Source organism: Schistocerca americana, chromosome X (assembly GCF_021461395.2).
Source record: "Schistocerca americana isolate TAMUIC-IGC-003095 chromosome X, iqSchAmer2.1, whole genome shotgun sequence".
NCBI lineage: Eukaryota > Metazoa > Arthropoda > Insecta > Orthoptera > Acrididae > Schistocerca > Schistocerca americana.
In genome coordinates this window covers 440,840,231-440,854,444 of record NC_060130.1, presented here as the reverse complement: position 1 = coordinate 440,854,444, position 14,214 = coordinate 440,840,231, and positions in this window count along the sequence as shown.

Below are 14,214 nucleotides of genomic sequence, written 5' to 3'. Positions count from 1 at the left end.
GTCTGGCGGTTGCTCGCAGCGTCGGTTGCTGTGGGGGTGGCGTCGGTGTTGTGTGGCTGGTTTGTTTTTTTATTAGCAATCTTTTGTTTAAGCTATATTCCATCGATTTCACCTACCAATAGGATGCTGAGTGCATACATGTGAAGAATACCGATTTAATTAATTTGCATAAATTTTTTTATATCAATGTGGTGTTAGTGGTATAGTAGTTAATGGGAAGGAGTGCATGAGTGGGTGACATGGAGCACAACAGCAGGTTAAGTGAAGAACACTAGGTTAATTTGCATAATTTTTATGTAAAATGCAGTACAAAAGTTTAAGGGGAGTGTGGCAAAGAAGAATGAGCCAGAAATGGCGTTCAAAAGCATATGAAATTCGAAAAGTGTACCAGAAAATGCTGGGAGGTCATAACTAGTTACTTATTTGGTATCAATGGCGGTAGAATATTTTAAGGAAATGGGGGTGACAAGGAAAAACACTTAACAGAACAATAGGTTAAGTACCTGTCAATCAGAGGAGAACAATAGGTTTGCCCCTGAGTGCATATCTGCCCCTGATGTAGGCAACCCACACTAACAAAATGCACCAGTGTCCTTGTAGCTCTACTACTAGTGTGTATGGCAATCTGGACCATCACATCTGAAGATCTCGCTGTATGGTGGTACAACACTTAATGTGTGGTTTGCATGAGCCATAAAAAAGGCGGAAATGATGTTTATATTGATCTTTATTCCAATTTTCTGTACAGGTTCCGGAACTCTCTGAACAGAGGTGATGGAAAACTATGTTTGATGTTTGTATTTTCGCATCTGGAGGATAATGTTGGTGATTGGGATTTTGTAAGAAGATTCCGTTGTAATGAAAAACGCCTTTGTTTTAATGATGTCCAGCCCAAATTCTGTATCATTTCAGTGACACTCTGTCACATATTTCGCGATAATACAAAACGTGCTGCGCTTCTTTGAACTTTTTCAATGTACTCTTTGAATCTTATCCTGTAAGGATCCCACACCATGCACCAGTATTCTAAAAGAGGACGGACAAGCACAGTGTAGGCAGTCTCCTCAGTAGATATGTTACACTTTCTAAGTGTCCTACCAATAAAATGCAGTCTTTGGTTAGCCTTCCCCATAACATTTTCTACGTGTTCCTCCCAATTTAAGTTGCTCGTAATTGTAATTCCTAGGTATTTACTTGAATTTACAGCCTTTAGATTTGATTGATTTATTGTGTAACCGAAGTTTAACGGATTCCTTTTAGCACTCATGTTTTGATACTCGTTATTAACTCTGGATTATTTGTTGCTAACAGGTCAAGTGTGTTTTCACAACCATTTGCTATTCGCGTGGGTTCATGAACTAACTGCTCGAAATAATTTTCAGAGAATACATTTAGCACAATTTCGGATGATGTTTTATGCGAACCTCCGGAATGATACATGTATTTTCGCCAACATATCGAGGGTAAATTAAAGTCACCACCAACTATGATTTTATAAGTTGGGTACACATTTGCTATCAAACTCAAATTTTCTTTGGTCGGCAAAAGGATCCAATTATTATTTTATTCCGGTTGCCAACAGTGACCTCAACCCATACTAACTCACTGCAACTCTCTACTTCAATTTTGCGACTACTTCTAACTGCCAACCGTGTTTAGCCTGTCCTTTCGAAACTCCGTTAGGTTCTTCGAAAAAATTTGGGCTGAGCTTATCTCCGGCTTTAGCCAGCTTTCAGTGCCTATAACGGTTTGAGCATCACTGGTTTCTATTAGCGCTTGGAGCTCTGGCACTTTCCCAACACAGCTACGACAGATTACAACTGTTATAATCATGGTTCCTGTATCTACGATCTTCCTGTGTTTGGCCTGCACTCTTTGTGACTGAAGCCCTTCTTGTGTCTTCCCGAGACCCTCTAACCTAAAAAACCGACCAGTCCACTCCACACAGCCCCTGATACCTGTATAGCTGCCTCCTGCATATAGTGGACATCTGACCTATTCAGCAGAACCCAAAACCCAACCACACTTTGCTGCAAGTCAAGGAATCTGCAGCCTACACAGTTGCAGAACCGTCTGAGCCTCTGGTTCAGACCCTCCACTCGGCTCTGTACCACAGGTCTGCAATCGGTCCTGTCAACTATGCTGCAAAGGATCATCGCTGCTTTCATCTTGCAAGCGAGTCTGGCAGCCTTTACCACTTCTATTAGCCACTTGAAAACAGAGAGAATCTCTTCTGATCTGAATAGACACACATCATTGGTACCAACGTGAGCCACCATCTGCAGTTGTCTACACCCTGTGCTTTTCATAGCAGGGACCCGTTCCACGTCTGGAATGAATCCACCCAGTATGTACACGGAGTGCACATTGGTTTTCTTTCCCTTCTTGGCACCCATGTCCCTAAGGGCTGCATAACACGCTTAACGTTTGAGCTCCCAACTATCAATAATCCCACTCTCTGTGATTGTCCGGATCTTACAGGCTGAGAGGTGTCCTCTGAAACAGTACAGGCGACAGCATCTGGTATGGAGACAGTGTCAGCCACAGACAGCACCTGGAACCTGCTTCTCACACAAACTAGGGAGGCCTTAAACATGGTTGTCTGGGAAGTCTTTCGCTGCCTGTTATGCTCCGGGGCGACCTCACACTCGACAACATGTGAGAGGTCAACCTCAGTGTGAGCAGTAGCTGCGCTGGCCAGCGGTGAGGACTGATAATAGGATTCGGATGTGCTGGATGTCTGTTGGATCCCCACGGTTGGCCCACAACAGTGGTGCCCATCGACTGTAGCCTCAAGCTGTGTAATCGAAGCCATCCCAGCCTGGAGCTGAGAGTGAAGTGTCACCAACTTGGCTCACATCCGCACACAACAATTACAGTCCCTGTCCATTCTAAAAACCATGGAAAACTAAACTATCCAGGTAAATAGACTTCGAAAATGAAGAGAACATGTCTCAGGGAGAATTCCCGTTTCATTGTAGCAGCCACGGTATTAACAGCCAGATTAGATTAGATTAGATTAGATTAATACTAGTTCCATGGATCATGAATACGATATTTCGTAATGATGTGGAACGAGTCGAATTTTCTAATACATGACATAATTAGGTTAATTTATCAACATACTTAAGTTAATATAACAACTTTATTTTTTTGTGTTTTTTGTTTTTGTTTTTTCTTTTTTTTTAAATTTTTTTTCTTAATTTATATCTAAAAATTCCTCTATGGAGTAGAAGGAGTTGTCATTCAGAAATTCTTTTAATTTCTTCTTAAATACTTGTTGGTTATCTGTCAGACTTTTGATACTATTTGGTAAGTGACCAAAGACTTTAGTGCCAGTATAATTCACCCCTTTCTGTGCCAAAGTTAGATTTAATCTTGAATAGTGAAGATCATCCTTTCTCCTAGTATTGTAGTTATGCACACTGCTATTACTTTTGAATTGGGTTTGGTTGTTAATAACAAATTTCACAAGAGAGTATATATACTGAGAAGCTACTGTGAATATCCCGAGATCCTTAAATAAATGTCTGCAGGATGATCTTGGGTGGACTCCAGCTATTATTCTGATTACACGCTTTTGTGCAATAAATACTTTATCCCTCAGTGATGGATTCCCCCAAAATATGATGCCATATGAAAGCAATGAGTGAAAATAGGCGTAGTAAGCTAATTTACTAAGATGTTTATCACCAAAATTTGCAATGACCCTTATTGCATAAGTAGCTGAACTCAAACGTTTCAGCAGATCATCAATGTGTTTCTTCCAATTTAATCTCTCATCAATGGACACACCTAAAAATTTGGAATATTCTACCTTAGCTATATGCTTCTGATTAAGGTCTATATTTATTAATGGCGTCATACCATTCCCTGTACGGAACTGTATGTACTGTGTCTTATCAAAATTCAGTGAGCGTCCGTTTACAAGGAACCACTTAGTAATTTTCTGAAAGACAGTATTGACAATTTCATCAGTTAATTCTTGTTTGTCAGGTGTGATTACTATACTTGTATCATCAGCAAAGAGAACTAACTTTGCCTCTTCATGAATATAGAATGGCAAGTCATTAATATACACTCCTGGAAATTGAAATAAGAACACCGTGAATTCATTGTCCCAGAAAGGGGAAACTTTATTGACACATTCCTGGGGTCAGATACATCACATGATCACACTGACAGAACCACAGGCACATAGACACAGGCAACAGAGCATGCACAATGTCGGCACTAGTACAGTGTATATCCACCTTTCGCAGCAATGCAGGCTGCTATTCTCCCATGGAGACGATCATAGAGATGCTAGATGTAGTCCTGTGGAACGGCTTGCCATGCCATTTCCACCTGGCGCCTCAGTTGGACCAGCGTTCGTGCTGGACGTGCAGACCGCGTGAGACGACGCTTCATCCAGTCCCAAACATGCTCAATGGGGGACAGATCCGGAGATCTTGCTGGCCAGGGTAGTTGACTTACACCTTCTAGAGCACGTTGGGTGGCACGGGATACATGCGGACGCGCATTGCCCTTTGGAACAGCAAGTTCCCTTGCCGGTCTAGGAATGGTAGAACGATGGGTTCGATGACGGTTTGGATGTACAGTGCACTATTCAGTGTCCCCTCGACGATCACCAGTGGTGTTCGGACAGTGTAGGAGCTCACTCCCCACACCATGATGCCGGGTGTTGGCCCTGTGTGCCTCGGTCGTATGCAGTCCTGATTGTGGCGCTCACCTGCACGGCGCCAAACACGCATACGACCATCATTGGCACCAAGGCAGAAGCGACTCTCATCGCTGAAGACGACACATCTCCATTCGTCCCTCCATTCACCCCTGTCGCGACACCACTGGAGGCGGGCTGCACGATGTTGGGGCGTGAGCGGAAGACGGCCTAACGGTGTGCGGGACTGTAGCCCAGCTTCATGGAGACGGTTGCGAATGGTCTTCGCCGATACCCCAGGAGCAACAGTGTCCCCAATTTGCTGGGAAGTGGCGGTGCGGTCCCCTACGGCACTGCGTAGGATCCTACGGTCTTGGCGTGCATCCGTGCGTCGCTGCGGTCCGGTCCCAGGTCGACGGGCACGTGCACCTTCCGCCAACCACTGGCGACAACATCGATGTACTGTGGAGACCTCACGCCCCACGTGTTGAGCAATTCGGCGGTACGTCCACCCGGCCTCCCGCATGCCCACTATACGCCCTCGCTCAAAGTCCGTCAACTGCACATACGGTTCACGTCCACGCTGTCGCAGCATGCTACCAGTGTTAAAGACTGCAATGGAGCTCCGTATGCCACGGCAAACTGGCTGACACTGACGGCGGCGGTGCACAAATGCTGCGCAGCTAGCACCATTCGACGGCCAACACCGCGGTTCCTGGTGTGTCCGCTGTGCCGTGCGTGTGATCATTGCTTGTACAGCCCTCTTGCAGTGTCCGGAGCAAGTATGGTGGGTCTGACACACCGGTGTCAATGTGTTCTTTTTTCCATTTCCAGGAGTGTATAATAAGAACAACAAAGGACCCAAGACTGACCCTTGTGGAACCCCATGCTTGATAGTTCCCCAGTTTGAGGAATGTGCTGATCTTTGCATGTTACGAGAACTACTTATTTCAACTTTCTGCACTCTTCCAGTTAAGTACGAATTAAACCATTTGTGCACTGTCCCACTCATGCCACAATACTTGAGCTTGTCTAGCAGAATTTCATCGATTGTAAAGCTCGCAAACCAATACAGTTTCTCTCAAATTTACACAATATTGAAAATGTAAGCTCAACGTCTTGAAAATGTAAAGATGGTTCCCATATAGAAATTTCATGCCCAGATTTTATAAAAGTTTACAATGCCTATATGTGGCTTGTGGACAAATCTGACATATTAAAATCAGTCTATGAGATTGATAGAAGATGGGAAAACTGGTGGCAAAGAATTTTCTGGCACTTTCTTGATGTCACTGTTGCAAATGTCTTCATTGTTTATGAGAAACATTCAAATCATGAGCATATATCCTCAAAGCAGTTCAGACTCTCTGTAATTGCTGGTATTGTTGGGGCAACTTCATCGTTTCCTAACTGCAAGAGGTCTCAGACCCAGCAGAGTAGACTGAAGTAGTGTTACTTAAACATCGACAAACTATCGATTAAACGATAGCGTCTGCACTATCGTCACTATCGGTAGTCTGGTTTAACTGTCGATAGTCATATAGTTTATAATGTAATTCTTTTTTAATTATCTCCTCAAAACCTGTAGGTCCTATTATGTCCATGGTGTGTGGAGTGCAGATGGAAAGTAGATCACATGGAGGTATATAATGACTATCAAATGTGGTAGCGCCTTAGCCAGTCTATGTTGTTTATAAATGCTTGTTGTTAATAGATTGGCTGCTGTGGGGGAGGGGATATTAGAGAGGGAATTTTCTTGTTTCGCCTCCAGTGACTACAACTAACAATTGTGTGCATCTCGTATCGACCGGATACATCTGGTAAACATTACACGCGTAAATAACACGGGTACATGGATGCTCATTATAGACACTGCCATTTTCAAATGTGTGAGCATACTTAAATATAGCATGGCATACAAACGTAAATAAAACTGTTGTAATACAACACAGTTAGTAGAGGAAAAAATTACATTTTAAAGATTTGTTAAGTGTTTGTGATTCTCCTGCATAATGCGTTTTACAATAAAAAGCACTCCATCTTCAGGCCACAAGTGGCCCATATGGATCATCCGACCGCCGTGTCATCCTCAGCTGAGGATGTCGATAGGAGGGGCGTGTGGGCAGCACACCGCTCTCCCAGTCATTATGATGGTTTTCGGTGGCCGGAGCCGCTACTATTCAGTCGAGTAGCTCCTCAATTGGCATCATGAGGCTGGGTGCACCCCGACAAATGGCAACAGCGCATGGCGGCCCGGACAGTCACCCATCCAATTGCCGGCCACACCCGACAGCGCTTAACTTTGGTGATCTGACGGGACTCGGTGTATCCACTGTGGCAAGGCCGTTGCCGTTTTAAAATAAATACTATTATTATTATTCTTTCCTTTCTCAGACGTTATGTCTGGTTAAAAATGGAAAGTGATGCGGACCTTGATCAAGCGTGACTTCCTTGTAACTCTACGGTATATGTTACAATGCATTTAGGAACTTTCGGGTAATTGAACATGTATCAATAATTACAGATTTCTGTAGTTGTATATATACATTTGGATGTAGCTGTATTGCGTTGATGTACTGGTGGATATTGTGTGGTATGACTCCTGTAATTGATAGTATAATTGGTATAATGTCAACTTTATCCTGATGCCACATGTCCTTGACTTCCTCAGCCAGTTGGATGTATTTTTCAATTTTTCTCCTGTTTTCTTCTGTATATTTGTTGTATTTGATATGGATATTTCGATTAGTTGTGTTAATTTCCTCTTTTTATTGGTGTGTATGATGTCAGGTTTGTTATGTGGTCTTGTTTTATCTGTTATAATGGTTCTGTTCCAGAATAATTTGTATTCATCATTCTCCAGTACACTTTGTGGTGCATACTTGTATGTGGGAACGTGTTGTTTTATTAGTTTATGTGGTATGGCAAGTTGTTGATGTATTATTTTTGCTACATTGTCATGTCTTCTGGGGTATTCTGTATTTGCTAGTATTGTATATCTGCTTGTGATGTGATCTACAGTTTCTGTTTGTTGTTTGCAAAGTCTGAATTTATCTGTTGATGGTATTGGGATGTTTAATAATAAGCTTGCTGTAGTATCTGGTGTTTATTGTTTGATACTGTATTGCAATCATGAATCCTTCCATCTCACTGTATATATTGCCTTTTCTTAGCCATGTGTTGGATGCGTCTTGATCAATGTGTAGCTGTGTCAGATGATATGGGTGCTTGCCATGTAGTGTTTTCTCTTTTCCAATTTACTTTCTTCCTGTCTGTTGATGTTATGTGATCTAAAGGGTTGTAGAAGTGGTTATGAAATTGCAATGGTGTAGCTAATGTATTTCTATGAGTGATTGCTTTGTGTATTTTGCTAGTTTCTGCTCATTCTATAAAGAATTTTCTCAAATTGTCTGCCTGTCCATAATGTAGGTTTTTTATGTCGATAAATCTCCTTCCTCCTTCCTTTCTGCTTGATGTTAATCTTTCTGTTGCTGAATGTATGTGATGTATTCTATACTTGTGGCATTGTGATCGTGTAAGTTTATTGAGTGCTTCTAGGTCTGTGTTACTCCATTTCACTACCCCAAATGAGTAGGTCAATATTGGTATAGCATAAGTATTTATAGCTTTTGTCTTGTTTCTTGCTGTAAATTCTGTTTTCAGTATTTTTGCTAGTCTTTGCCTATATTTTTCTTTTAGTTCTTCTTTAATATTTGTATTATCTATTCCAATTTTTTGTCTGTATCCTAGATATTTATAGGCATCCGTTTTTTCCATCGCTTCTATGCAGTCGCTGTGGTTATCCAATATGTAATCTCCTTGTTGTGTGTGTTATCCCTTGACTATGCTACTTTTCTTACATTTGTCTGTTCCAAAAGCCATATTTATATCATTGCTGACTACTTCTGTTATCTTTAGTAATTGGTTGAGTTGTTGATTTGTTGCTGCCAGTAGTTTTAGATCATCCATGTATAGCAAATGTGTGATTTTCTGTTGGTATGTTCCAGTAATATTGTATCTATAAATTGTATTATTTAGCATGTTGGACAGTGGGTTCAGAGCAAGGCAGAGCCAGAAAGGACTTAATGAGTCTCCTTGGTATATTCCACGCTTAATCTGTATTGGCTGTGATGTGATGTTATTTGAATTTGTTTGGATATTATGTGTGGTTTTTTAATTTTTCATTACTATGTTTAGGAACTGTATCAATTTAGGATCTACGTTGTATATTTCCAATATTTGTAATAACCATGAGTAGGGTACACTATCAAAAGCTTTTTGGTAATCAATGTGTGCATAGTGTAGCGACCTTTGTTTAGTTTTACCTTGATATGTCACCTCTGCATCTATTATCAGTTGCTCTTTACATCCTCGGGCTCCTTTGCAGCAGCCTTTTTGTTCTCCATTTATAATTTTGTTCTGTGTTCTACGTGTCATTAATGTCTGTGTAATGACTGAAGTTAATATTTTGTATATTGTTGGTAGGCATGTTATGGGGCGATATTTTGCTGGGTTTGCTGTGTCTGCTTGATCTTTAGGTTTCAGATAAGTTATTCCATGTGTAAGTGTATCAGGGAATGTGTATGGGTCTGCAATGTAACTGTTAAATAATTTAGATAGATGTGAATGTGTTGAGGTGAACTTCTTTAGCCAGAAATTTGCTATTTTATCTTTTCCAGGGGCTTTCCAATTGTGCGTAGAATTAATTGCTTGGGTGACTTTATGTTGCAAAATTATCACTTCAGGCATTTGTGGTATCATCTTGTATGTGTCTGTTTCTGCTTGTATCCACCGTGCATGTATGTTATATTGTACCGGGTTTGACCATATGTTGCTCCAGAAGTGTTCCATGTCTGTTATGTTTGTTGGATTGTCTATTTTAATGTGTGTGTTATCTATTGTCTGGTAAAATTTCTTTTGGTTTGTGTTGAATGTTTGGTTTTGTTTCCTTCTATTTACACCTTTTTTGTATCTTCTAAGTCGTTTGGCCACTGCTTGTAATTTTTGCTTCTTTTCATCTAATTGCTCTATCGCTTCTTGTTGTAAGATTTTACCTAACGTTTTTCGTTTTGTGTGTGATATTTCATTTCTTATAAATTGTGTTAGGTGTCTGATGTCTTTTCTCAGTTTTTCTATTCTGATCTGTAGCCTGTGTTGCCATGCTGGTTTTGTGGGTTCCTTCTGTGTGTTGGTTGGTTCTGATCTCTGCCTAGTGTGTATATTTAGTGTAGTGAGTGCTCCTATATAAACCAATAGTTGTAATTATTCCATAGTTGTATTTTCATTTATTTTGTTGTGTACGATTGTGTTGATAGTTGTTATTGTTGTTTCGACTTGTGGGTTATTTATGAGTCTATGCAAGAATGGTCTAATATCTGTATTTGTGTCTTTGTATTCTATATATGTCAGCAGAAATTTTTCTTCTATATCTAACATGTGTGTCACTTCGTGTTCTGTTTGTGCTTGTTCTGGTGGCTGTCTTAAGATTTCGATTTCCTCTCATTGTTTAATTAATGCGTGTTGTTCTTTGTTTGTTTGCTCTGGGATGTTTGAGTCTATTACTGTATTTTCTTCTTCTTCTGATTGCACATTATTTTGTTCCAGTATTTGTTGTACTTGTTGTTTGATGTTTTCTAATTCTGACTGGGGTATCCTGTTATTTTTGATTACTACACGGATCTGATCAGCTAGTCGTTGTTCTGTTAAAAATTTTAACTCTGGGTATCTGGTAATAAATGTTGTGTATACTTGTGATCTATATCCTGTTGTGTTGGTTCCTAAGTTTGTTGCTTGGTAATAACAGAACATGAGGTGTCGGTTAACTTCATCTGACCATCTCATCCTCTGTCTTTGTTTTCCTTCTAGGGTGGTTGCAGGAAGCATATCCTGCAAAACAGCTCTATTTGGATTTAAATCATTTTCCGTGTGGCTAGCAGTGTCGTTACCATTGTGGACGGGAATAGGGTTCAAGCGTCGTCCCCGACCATGACAGCGCTTGTCCGAGGCTTCATTAGTTCTGTCCTGAACCAACTAATCACACTAAAGGGGGGGTTAGCCCTATTAGTGGTTTGTTATTTTCGTCGCCTTTTACCACTGGCTGAACATACCGGAGGCCTATTATTATTATTATTATTGTTATTATTATTATTATTAATTAAACAAACCTGCTAATGTTCCCTCCTGTTTCTAAGTCCTCATTGTACTTACAAGTGTTTTCAATTGTACACGTTAATATAAAAAGTGGTTTGGTGAAATGTGAATGTCTCACTGGATGCGAGACAAAGCTAATCTCTTCTTGCCAAGATGGTTCAAATGGCTCTGAGCACTATGGGACTTAACATCTGAGGTCATCAGTCCCCTAGACTTAGAACTACTTAAACCTAACTAACCTACTTACATCACACACATTCACGCCCGAGGCAGGATGCGAACCTGCAACCGTAGCAGCCGCGTAGTTCCGGAATGAAGCGCCTACAACCGCTCGCCCACCGCAGTCGGCTTCTTGCCAAGAGTTGACGGTGAATGTCCGGGAATGTTTATGCAAAAACTCCTAATCCTGTAGATATTTTTTAAGCTCTTGCCCGTTCACAATGAAACCCTTTGAAACTTGTGCAGCGAGTGAATTAGCTCACCATTATTTTATTTATTTATTTTTTTCATACTGAGACCTGATTAATAATTTTTCGAGTGTCACGAGGGAGAATGCTGCCGTTTAAGCTTCTAGCTCTTCGGGGTATCGTAGGAGACAGCCTCAATGTGTCAATAATGGCGTCTTTGTCACTCATTTCGTAACTTAAGCGCCACAAAACAACAGGATTATTCTTCGTCAAGCAACTATAGTGCTGCACTTGTTGAATCGCTGTCAGTGGCACCAGTGAGACAAAGAGCACAGTCATCACGAAGTGTTCGTAATGATGTAGACGGTAAACGATCACTACTTAACTCGCGCCACTAATAGTCTCTGCTGGCCGAAGAAGATTATTTTGTTTATGTAAGAAGTTCATAAACAGAGTTTTTTATTATTGTTTTGAAAATGAATCGTAAAAATCAATCGTCTGTGTGGAATTTTTCCAAGAAAGCGGGGATAATAGTCTGTGAAGTGTACCCTCTGCATTAAAGGATATAAACATTAAGGGAATAGGGTTAATTTAAGAGACCACTTAAAAAGAAAACATAGTGAAAAACCAAAGAACTATGGATTAGTAATAGAACTGAAAGATGAGAAATCAACTTGTAAGCTAGATCAAGTGCATGAGGTGCAACCAAAAAACTGAGCAGCTCCATAGAAAACTGTTTTTACGGAAGTCAGTTATACTATATCAGTTCTAAAGTAAAAAAAAAAAAGAACTTGATTCAATTTACGTGCAGATGATTGCTACTGATATGCTGCCGTTCAGATCTTCCGATGATCAAGATTTGAAAAAAATTGTTCATGAGTTGGACAGCAGATATGAGTTGGCGGATAAGGCCACACTCGAATTATTACTGGTCCATGCTGTGTCACGGTTAATTCTTATGATCGGTGCTTCATCCCCCTCCCCCTTGTCGATAGAAATCTGAAGCTGTTGTGACATTTGTGTTCTGTTTATGGACACTGCGTTACAACAAGCCCAATTTATTTTCTTATTCTTTATAAAAATAAGCAACACGACCGCCCTAAGTTTACATTTGAGAGTGTGTACGATAATAGGGTAACAAGTGAGAAACGAGCAGTACAGCATAGCAAAAGAAGCTGGTCGTGACGTTACAATTACTGTGCTGCTGTCTTCCGAGTATATAAAAAAGGTGGTTTGATGTGCGATTTATACAGAAGTGCTTCCACTGTGTTAGCGAATGGAAACAGAATTAAAACTTTCGGTGCTTATAGTGTAATATTAATGCATATCTTTTGCAAAAAGGCAACCATAGTAAATTGTAAATACAGGCCGTATTAACCAAATTGGAACTTTCCAATGGTAATGAAAAGCTTGCAGCTATTGTGTAATGGAAGCTGTCGTATTGTAACTACAGTGAAGACTACGAAACGCTGGATCATGATCTGTCAAGTGCAAACTTTGAGCGGGACAGGTATATTATGGGAATACATCTGTATGACGGATGAAAGTGCCAGCATTGCTGTCTTTCCACACACCTTTCCTTACTCTTCATTACTATTGTGCTCTTTATACCGCTCCGTTGTGCTTCCCTCGTCGAAAGGCGAAACCCCGTAGAAAACTACATACAAGCTATACGCTTTATGGTGAGTGCATCACAAGTACTGCCAACGTTAACGTCATAAGTGCTGCCAATGATGTAGCAGCTGTAGCAATACAGTAGAGTGATGGCCCTATCGTTTTTTATTGAGTGTCAGCTCAACTCAGAATAAACACAATCAGCGACGAAGCCACCCCTGTTCTGTTCAGTGTGGTTCCACTATATCTCGTTATTTCCGTGTGTAATTCAAACCATATCTGCTGCAGTTCATCTGAAAGCATACATGCCTGAGATGGCAGTATTGCATGGCAGACCACTAAATATTTCCCCTCTCGCAACCCTATTCCTGGTGGTGACCTTCCTCCTTCTCCTCCTCCTCCTCCTCCTCCTCTTCTTCTTCTTCCTCTTCCTCCTGCTTTCCTTGTGCTTCTAAGACGCTGAAACTCAACTTAGCATTGACAAGTAGTATATTGGCCCGATCATTATGAAAGTTTCTTTTTGTATACGAAAGTAACTATTCAGATAACAATACACTGAAAAAAAGGAACTATTTTGAGAATATTATGCCAAATTTCGGACATATTAGCAGTTGATTTCAACATACATTATTTTTCATGTCAGCCATCAGAGCTTACTATCCCCGTCAAAAAAATTTTGCAGTAACTCGGTTCCGAGAGTTTCGGAACCTGTACAGAAAATTGGAATAGAGATCAACATAAACATCATTCCTGTCCTTTTTATTGCTCATGGAAACCACACATTGCATGTTGTACCACCATACAGCGAGACCTTCACACGTGGCGGTCCAGATTGCTGTACACTATGGTACATCTAATATCCAGTAGCACGCCCTCTTGCATTGATGCATGCCTGTATTCGTCGTGACATACTATCCACAGGTTCATGAAGCCACTATTGGTCCAGATTGTCCCACTCCTCAATGGCAATTTGGCATAGATCCCTCAGAGTGGTTAGTGGATCACGTCATCCATAAACAGCCCTTTTCAGTCTATCCAAGGCATGTTCGATACGGTTCATTTCTGGAGAACATGCTGGCCACTCTAGTCGAGCGATGTCATTACCCTGAAGGAAGTCATTCACGAGATGTGCACTAATGGGGGCGCGAATTGTCGTCCATGAAGACGAATGTCTCGTCAATATGCTGCCGATATGGTTGCGCTATCGGTCGGAGGATGGCATTCTCGTATCATACAGGCATTATGGCGCCCTCCATGGCCACCAGCGGCGTACGTTTGCCCCACATAATGCCACCTCAAAACAGCAGGGAACCTCCACCATCCTGCACTCGCTGGAAAATGTGTCCATGGCGTTCATCCTGAGCATGTTGCCTCGATACTCGT